The 10,091-nt window shown below is 34.5% G+C and overlaps 1 pseudogene; it reads right to left on the bottom strand.

Annotated features, from left to right (window-relative positions):
- Window positions 1–6,120: 6,120 nt before the first annotated feature.
- LOC149229097 (large ribosomal subunit protein eL27y-like) lies at window positions 6,121–6,557 on the bottom strand (annotated as a pseudogene).
- Window positions 6,558–10,091: the final 3,534 nt, after the last annotated feature.

Raw genomic sequence — 10,091 nt, 5'->3', positions numbered from 1 at the left:
GTACCCACATTGCCTCACAAGTGGCACACTGAGCTAATCGAAGTTTAAGCCAATCAAATAATTTACACCATGGATAAAATCACAACTAACTTTTAATATTAAAAAAGCGATTTTATTTATTTGAAAATAAATTCTAATATCTAATTTGAGGAAACTCCGTATTAAATTTCAAACTCTATAAAATAAAATTTAGTATGTGAAATGTTATGAAAATCATTTATTATAATCCACAGGGCCTAACAATAGTAAAGAAATTAGAAAATGATCAAATACAAAACGGATAATCTCTTATTTAACATAACCATAAACTATAAAAATTAAAATAACAACCAATCCAATATTATGAATTAGTTATTATAGTGATGGTATATCAAAAGAAATTATAAAATAAACAAATACAAAAGAAATAATCTCTTATTTAACATAACCACAAAACAACAATTCAATGTTATGAATTAGTTGTTATAGTGATGGTATTTCAAGGAAAATCCACTCAAAACAATGAACTAAAACAATATTAAATTAATTTAAAATGGTTTGTGATAAGCCATACCATATGAAAATTCATAACAGATCTCATCAAAATTTATTGTCCTCACTAAGGTTTAAAATCTTAAAATCCATGCCCTTTCAATGAAAGGGAATTTTGGCCTCTGAATGACCCACCCTAAAAATAGTAAACTATTTAGGCTCTTGATGTGCCCAAGTCGAAAAGGGAATTTTGGCCTTTGAATGACCCACCCTAAAAATAGTAAGCTATTTAGGCTCTTGATGTGCCCAAGTCGGCTCAAATAAAGCTCTTTCGAAAGTGAGGAATATAAATGAGCGTTTCAATTATTGAAAGTAATGAACGAACTCTAATCAATGAAGGTTTTATAGAAAAAACCCGCATCTAAGAAGATTTTATAATTGACGGAACAAACCAACCTCGAGTTATCACTGATCATCTTACTTCATGCTTTACGGATCAGACGAGGTGTGTAGCGACGGGATGGATCCTTCCTCAATAACTAGCATTGTTTCTGTGACGGTAGCGCCCATCCAGATCTCTGTGGTGGGGCTATATTTTCGATATTGTTTCTTTGACAATAGCACTGATCCAAATCCCTGTGGTGGGGTTGGATATTCGGTGGATTTGCGTGTTTGGTGCCCCCGAAAGCCCGAAATTTCAACAACCAGAGTGATTTCAAATTTTATCTATCTGGATATGGAACTATCCTAAGGGATGCCCCCACCCCTTCTTATGAAACAATGGTTGTTTGTTTTGGCGAATCAACTTGGTAAACTGCCTATGTCTTTGTTGCTCTACCTGCCTTTGCCTTTACTGTGAGCTTTGCTGCTGGTTCATCCGTTTGATTAATTGGTTCAAGGTCTGGTTCAAGGTAAAAAGCTTAATCTTTAAGGTTCTTACTTCAAATTATGGATCAACCGTGTTTGAAACTATGGCCTCCTACAATGGATATAGAACCCAGTGAGGGGAAGTTGGCCTTTCAATGAGTAGCTATAGTTCAAATGCTTAAGCTGGTGGATAAGCCACCTTAACAGAAGCACTGGATTTGTATCTCGATATGCATTGGTTAGATCTTTGACTGGGCGAAGGGAAGCTGGAATAGGAAGGGATGTTAACAATGGGACTGCTATCAATTATTTTTCTCATGCAACTGGTGCTTATAATAACAATTGAATTAAAATATCAGTGCTTACATTGCTTTCTTCAGGGAGATGAGCAACAACTATTGCACAACATCGATGAGGATGACTTGGAGGATGATGGTGATATCCATTGGAATATAAGGGTGAAATATCTTTGGAGGAGGACGGAGCAGGGGATGAGCCTTCTTTCAGGAATGTTGGTGGACATATGGAAGGTAATGATGGTGGGCATAATAGGGCCCAGTGGAGGCATAAAGTTGAAATTACTGAGGGCACTGAACAGGGTCTAGGAACTTCTTCTTGACTCCATCTTCCTCGAAAACCATGACATCACTAACCTTGACATGCTCACCCTCTGACGCCGTCGATATCCACTTGAATGTGGTGACACATTGGCACCATAATGGGAAGATGGATTATTACAAAATTTTGCAAGTTGATACTCCTACAGACTATTATATGATTAAAAGAAATGATAGAAAATTACCTCTATAATTGCATCCTGATAAGAACAATTGCATAGGAGATACCGAAGCTTGTAAAATAATTTATGAAGCGTGGGGTCATCTATATGATAAGTGCAAGAGGGAAAACTATGATCGAGAGAGAAGGAAATGGCCAAACATTGCCACCCATACAAAACAAGAAAAGTAAAATACGGTCGCTAAGGAAAGGAAATCCGACAACATTTCTAGCAATAGAGCAAAACCTTGTGCATATAGAAGAGAAGAAGACAAGAATAGGACCTGCAAGGGAAGCAAGTCTGCTCGGATTCCAGATAATAGACGAGAGGCACATGAATATAGAAAACTAGAAGTGGAGAACACGATTACAAAGGGAAGGAAAGTTGACAACATTTTCTCATAGAGAAGCATCTGCACATGTTAAAGAAGAGTAGGAGAACACGTTGATGAAGAGTATATTTGAGTATCCCTCCATGGTCTCCCACAGCATGAAACAGATCCAGAGAATCGTGGACCTCGTCTTTTTGTTCGTGGATGGAAATATTGTGGAGACTTTGAAACCTTATCAGATGTGCAATTCAAAGCATCCCACAAATCTCAGGTTCATTGAATTGAGCTCTTGAATTTTACCATTACAAAAAAAACGCAATTGAATGAAATATGTAGAAATTCTCTACAAATCTCGCTCTAAGACCATGTAGAAAATCTGACTTAGGTTAACCCGATAATGCAATATAAATCAAAGAATAATACTATAACCTACTTCTATTATCAATTTGTGGAAGCTTAAAGATCGAGTTGAGCACATATAATCAGAAGAAGAAGAATCAATTGCACAATACACATGAAAATACTTTGGGGAAAGCTTCGGCTAAAAACCCCACTATCTGTATTATCATACAAGGTGGAAATATATAGGAATTATACAAAGCCTTAGCTCTCACAGCTAGCCAGCTCTCAGTACAATCCTCATAGATGCTCATAGGAAATCTTGGCTTCTCTCAAGCCTTCCTCTCTGCCCTCCAAGCTCATATTTCCTTACGTTGTTCCTTGTGGATGATCTTCACCTCACCAAGTGGAAAACCAATCTACCACACTATTAGAACTGCACAATCCTCAAGGAATGATGCCTTGACTGCATGCATGAGTTTTATTTATAAGAAAACACATGCAACTGATAGTACATTGTCCTTGACTTTAATCTCAACTGGGTCTTTCTCAGAATAGACATGCATGAGTTTCTGATGAGGGAATCTTCAGTTAACTAGAGTAGCACTAGTTGGATGCATGCATGCATCAACTGACTATTAACTCTCTATTAGTTCCTCAAACAGTTTGGAACTAATTTAACTGGACTTAACTCAGTAAACTGAGTTAACTAATTACAACTCAAATATAACTCAATCTTATCTCCTAAATTTTAGGGATAACTTTTGCATGACTTCAGAAAGACTTCTAACTTGAATTTCTTCAACTAATTAATTTGAAACAAATTAATTAATTATTTCCAAGTAGTTGTTAAGACTAAATTTGATTTTAATTCACAATTTAATTCAAGGACAAATTAAATTGGAATAATCTTGTTGCCATATTTCAACAAAATAAATTGTAAATTTGTAAACAATTCAATAGAATGAAATTTTATGAAATGAATTCCTCTCAGGTTAATTTTCTCTCAAAAAAAAAAGTTGTTTTCTTTAGAGCAACCCTGCTCTAAAGATGATGGAACTCTGATGATTTGGATTATGAAAATCCATTGTATGTAAAGTTTTTAGAAGAAGTGATGTATTTGAATAGAGTTTCAAAGCAAGAAATAATATTGGTATGATCTTCTTTTTAAATACAGGCTTCAAAATATTTAAATTGTTGACCTGTAAAAAGGATTTCTCGCTTCATTTTTTTTCATTTTTTTCTTTATGGAAGGGTATGTCCAATGCAGGTTGTATGTGGATACGAGGATGAATGCTAATATGGATACAAGGGTGTGGACACCAATTCAACCTGCTTAGTCTTGGGCAGCATCGAGTATGGAAGTGGATGGTAGTCTCATGGAGTGGGTATGCCACATTTTGTCCCATTTTCATTTTGTTTATCATTCATTGTTTTTGTTGGTTTTGGCACCTAGTTTTATTTTTTATTTTATGTTTTTGTCACTTTGTATGATTAAAATTCCATGTTTCCCAGGCTGGGTAACGTTTTTGGTTGCTTTAGAGAAGCAACCTATAGAATTAGGATGTTGCCAATGAGTTTTGAACATTTGTCCAATATGCCTTGCCGATTTTGGATTGTCATTGCGACTTATCACTTGAATTGTTATATGGTTTCACATTTGATTGACAACGAAATTCCTTGCTTTTATAAATTATTTGTATGTTAATTTTTAAAATTAATTAAGATTTGTCTTTAGTAGCCACACTTCAAACAATGGATTTCACACTACCAGGTTTAAGGTTTGGGTTATTTATTTGGTTAAAAATTCCCAAGATTTATATCATTTTTCAGGTGTTAGGTTTGGGTTGTTTATTTGGTCAAAATTTCCCAAGATTTATATCATATCTCAGCCCTTTTAAATTTGTGCCATTTGAGTGTAATAGATCATGGTAAGGATAAGCCCTATTAAGCTCACCAACTCTGTTACTATGCTTCATGAATCATAATTCAAATGGACTCTGAATTTGATTATTTTCCTTGACTAATAGTATTAAGTGAAATCCTCTTAGTCAAGCTTAGCTCCAAGTCATACTCGAAATTTTGACATCTGAATAAATTTGGCTCGATAGTAAGTTTGACACCCAAGTCCTTGCAATTTAGACAAGACTTTCTATTTAAAAAAAATATTTGATCATATCCTTAAACTGTTAGCCCTTGGACTCCCTCATTAACAACAATATCATTCTATGATCTTGATAGTTGGTTTATCATAACACTGATGGGGCGAAATATGAGTTAAGGAGTAGAGAAAGTAATTTTCCTTGACTTTGCTTAGAATATTTTGAACTATTGGGGGCACCTCATGTGACACTACCATCACCAAACCGGCATTTTTTGGGTAAACTTCCACTGCAAGAGGCATCCATAGATTCACGTTTCTCATCCCATTACCATAAAGATGATTCTTCCTTAACATTTTGCCTAGATGATGATAAGTACATATAGTCCTTATCATCATCAAGTATGGATTTTCTTTCTTCACCTGTGCTCCACCTTCCCCCTCCCAATTTTAAATAAGCATCAATTTCTCCTTAATGCTTCCCTCAGATTGCAAATTTATATCCATACCTGACATCCTCATCTTGATCTTGGTTCTCGTTCTTATCCACTTCTTCTAAGCAAGGCAATCGAGAAAACATTACCTCCCTACCACCTCGAATAGATAAAAGATTTTTCCTACACCATGTTTCAAGCTCCACAAGAGGAGTACTAAACAATTCTCTAGTTTCTTCTCCCTCTCTAGTCACCAGAGAAACATCTTGATTTGGACCAAATCCGTCTGTTATGTCTGTAAGATTGGCTTTAGAACTATCAAGGTCCTTCAATGGTGGGGCATATCCACATTGAAAGAAAAGGAGGGACTACATGAATTTCCAGACCGAAGTTAAGTAGCACTTAGTCCATTCACATAAGCATCTAAAAATAGAAACTAGTCTCACCAAACCTAGAGAGATTGCATCAGCCTCTCCTGCAAGGACACCATAATATAAATTTGAAAAAAATCACGAAATGATCCACACAATCATTACACTTATTATGATATTTCTTTTTTACAAGTAAAAATTACCATCTTCCTAGATAATTGATGACCGATAATGTAATATTCCATACACTTTTCCCATTGACATAATAAATCAAATCTAAAACTGTCAAATAAATTGTAGATATAAGATATACTAGCATTAAGTTGCCTATCAAAACTCTCAAGCAACTCAAAAATGTCCAGGAATTACAAACACTACGATGGTACCAAGGCCACTATAAATAATCAAAATATAAAAACTTGAAAGTTCTAACATGGTACTTCTAAAAAATGAGAATCCCAAAACCTAACTTTTGTAAAGAACCATCTATTCTTCCTTGCCTTGAACCTCTCCTCAAAGGAAGATTTTACTCCCTTTAGTGCACCACCTTCTTATCGCGGGTCTCCAATTTATCAAAGGTAACCACATTCTTCAAATCCACATCCAAACTATACCTAGTGGGCATGATGTGGTTGTAGTTAACAACCTTGATGAAATCCTTCAACCTTTATTTCTTCATCGTTTTCTTTGCAGAGTCCTTTCTGATGACCTTCTTAGGGTATTTCGCGATACCCACTACAAGGGAGTGGTCATATGCATGTCTAGTAGTTTCATTATTGAAGGTTTTAATGATAACGACCTTTTGACTTGTGAAGCATCCTTGAAAGAGAAAGAAAACTTTATTTTGCTTCAGAAACTTCACCATTCTCGTTGATCTCCCTACGTCCCCTCCTGCTCTTCCTCCTATGCTCTTCTTCTTTACACTTATTATGACATAGATATCAAAAACATACAAACCTTCAAAGCTTCTACATTTTTCCGACCAGTGATGTTTCAGTATAAGTCTAAATCTTTCCATAATATTAAGCAATGTTGCTTCAAACGTTTTCCTATATGCAGAATCATTTTTCATAGGAGCACTACTAATGCAGAAGTTTGAACATATTTTTTCCCTATTTTTTCTGATTCATAGTATGATGTAATTGTACCAGAGAGTGGATCAGGAACGTGTCTTAACAGAGGGCCAAATAGATGAATTTGAGGACATGATTCATGCTTTAAATATTTCCATAATATTAAGAAATGCTACTTCAAATGTTTTCCTATATGCAAAAGAATTTTTCACGGGAGCACTACTATTATGAAGAATATAAAAAACTAACGTGAGCCTTGCAACTTTATTTGGAATAGGCGCCTCCTTTAGATTCAAAGACTCTGTAAGTACCTCAACTACTTACAATGCATGCAAGGTACAAATTAAGTTGTAAATAAATCATGTTGTCAAATTGATTAACCAATACACAAGATAAAGCCCACAACTACATCATCATCATGATTATAATACCTCACCAGTTGCGTCAGCATTGTATAGAGAAAACTGCATTGCTTCTTCTATATGATTTCTCTCCAAGGTTAAAGCATGAAGCATGTCCTAAAATTCACTCTATGGTATAATTACATCAGACTAAAAATCAGAAACAATGGGGAAAAAAGCTATTCAACTTCAAATTCAAATAAAATTGATCAGATGTTGACCCTACAAAATATTTGGTGAAGTTTTACATTACTAAAAGTCAATGGGTGTTAATGTCTCAAAAATATTGAAATGACCATTAATAAAGTATTAAAAAAAACAATCCCAACGGACGATGTGGTGCTTACCCTGGTCCTTTTAGTAGTGTAAGTGCAGTTGATACTTTCTCATGCTTTAGACTCTTTGTACTTTGTTGTGGTAAATGTGGTGGTATCCACCTAGATAAAAGAATATATAGTCAATAATTGAAGATTTAATGATTCAAAATCAATATATTTATATAAAATATTATTTCTTTCATCTAAAGCTGTGATGCATCATTCAAGTAAAACTAAAGATGGAGTCAATGTTTTGTAGCCGTTCCAGGTGACTCTAAACAAAATTATTGCAAGATGGTCTGACAATTGCAATGAAAGTTTTTTGGAAGGTATTATAAATCAGTTTTTAAGTCTACACATCCCATCAAGACTTTTTAACACATTAAAGAAGGCTCAAGTGTAAAAGAAAAAGATAGCCTTTAATAATAAATTCAAAATAATATATATGGTCATTAATATTGAAGTATGATTCTCTATATAATTTTCATGATTCTCTATATAATTTTCATATGAAGGGTGACATATGAAGGTGTGTTTACTAATGACTATTATAATCATGGCTTGATTCTAAAATATTTAGGCTCACCTATCAATTGTTACACACATTCTCATATTTCAAATTCTCACCACTATATTTGCGTTTAATCTCATTTTTGCAGAGTATATCAATATTTGCACTAGTTAAATCTAAAAAAGTTTCATTTAAAAAGAGATTAAAATGCCTATAGGCTTTATAGCCTTCAAAGCATTTAAATTGGAAAACATAAAAATGGAAGAAAGATGCTAGAAATCAAATACACTCACTAACAATGACACCTACAGTCATCAGAAAATTACAATTAAGGTCCCTCAGTAGATTTCATGAAACATGTCGCTTAGTCACGTGATAATGAAAATGTATTTTAGATAATTCACTTCCATGACCCCTGAGTTCAGCAAGGAAAATACATATAATATGGTAATAGTTATGCTCCACTTCATAAACTCTAATGGTTTGAATACTCCTTTAGAAGGCTAGCCAGCTAAAGAACAAAGCCATTTGAAACATGGGGAGCTAATCACCATCATAAGTGTGCATATTTTGGGCATATTGACAACTCGCCAATAGCATCTAAAAAACAAGATAATATAACAAACAACGCTTTCATATGTAAGGTTCTAAAGCATGCACATTAGAATCAATTTCTATTACATGAGAAATGAAACATTGATAGATTTCACCTTCTATACTTTGAAACCTCCTTACTATTCTTATGGGACAACTCTATATCAAACTGAATTTCAATAATGGAATTTTTCATCAATCATGTAGGCTATAAAATATAACTTGAATCCAAAACCTCTAGGGTAAAGAAACATTTATTTAAACCTAAAATTGAAATTATTCTACCTACTTGTACAGAAACCACAACTTGAATAAAAATGTAGAGAGTACATATTAGCACTAGAAGACACTAAAATAAATGACTAGCTTATTCTGCTCCTTTTTTCCATAGCTCTATCACTTTCCTTTTCCCTCTCTCTTTCTCTATCACGATCCCTATCCCTCTCTCTTCCCTTGCCCCTCTCCTTGTCTTTGTCCCTATCCCTATCATGATTGTCATGTTCCCTACTTCCACTCCTTCCTCTCCCCCTTCTAGCTTTAGAATCATGAAGTCTATCTCTATTACCATCTCTTTCACGATGAACAGAACTAATATCAATATCTCATTCCCCATCCCCATCAAAACCCTTCTCTGTGTCCTCTCTTTTCTTGTATTTACTTAATTTGTGTGATATAATCTTTCTATAGTTCCCATCACAAAGTAAAATAAGTAAGCTACAAAGGTATTAATCATGTAGATACCAGTTGTTATAAATATGACTTAAAATGAGTTGCAATTTCCAAGAACGAGAGATTTCATATGGAACCCACTTCAATTAAATAAAATCCAATAGATATACAATTTCATGCATTACCTGCCATGCAAGAGGAATGCCTATACTATCCAGAATTTAATCTAGTGTCTTTCTTAGTCACTGGATGTATTAACCCATATTTAGCTTCTAATATCTTTCTATGGGAAGATATTTTTCTTTCAATTTCTTCAGCATTCTTAGTGCCACGTTCTTCAAGAGACTCCCAATACTCCATGAGTGTTACATCCAATTAACATAGATTTTTCCTGATATTACATGTTTACAGTATATATAAAGGAACAAAATAAATTAGCATCCTAGATGCAAGGAGAATCACTTGCGACCTTCATCCATTCCACTGCCATTAAGAGTAGAACTAATGTTGTCCATTGTAACTTCTTTTTTGTCTTGTTTCCCAGAACCCCAAAATATGTCATCACTAACAAAAGATGAGTAATTCAAACCAAGTACCTTAAGCTCTACCTTGTCCTCTGTATAAGTTCCACCATCCTCACGAGTCCACTTTGAAGCCTGTAATACATTATGTGCTTTCATAGAATTGCATGTTAAAGGTTTTAGATCTAGCTGTGGGATTGATGAATTTGAGGTCCCCGCCACACCAACATTTTTTGGTAAAGTTCTACTGCACGAGGCATCCATTGATTCATGTTCCTCAGACTGTGACCATAAATATGATTCTTCCTGAACA

This window comes from Pinus tabuliformis, chromosome J (assembly GCF_031772625.1).
Source record: "Pinus tabuliformis cultivar Carrire ecotype Pingquan chromosome J, CPIR1, whole genome shotgun sequence".
NCBI classification, from domain to species: Eukaryota; Viridiplantae; Streptophyta; class Pinopsida; order Pinales; family Pinaceae; genus Pinus; species Pinus tabuliformis.
This window is presented reverse-complemented; position numbering and strand designations above follow the sequence as displayed.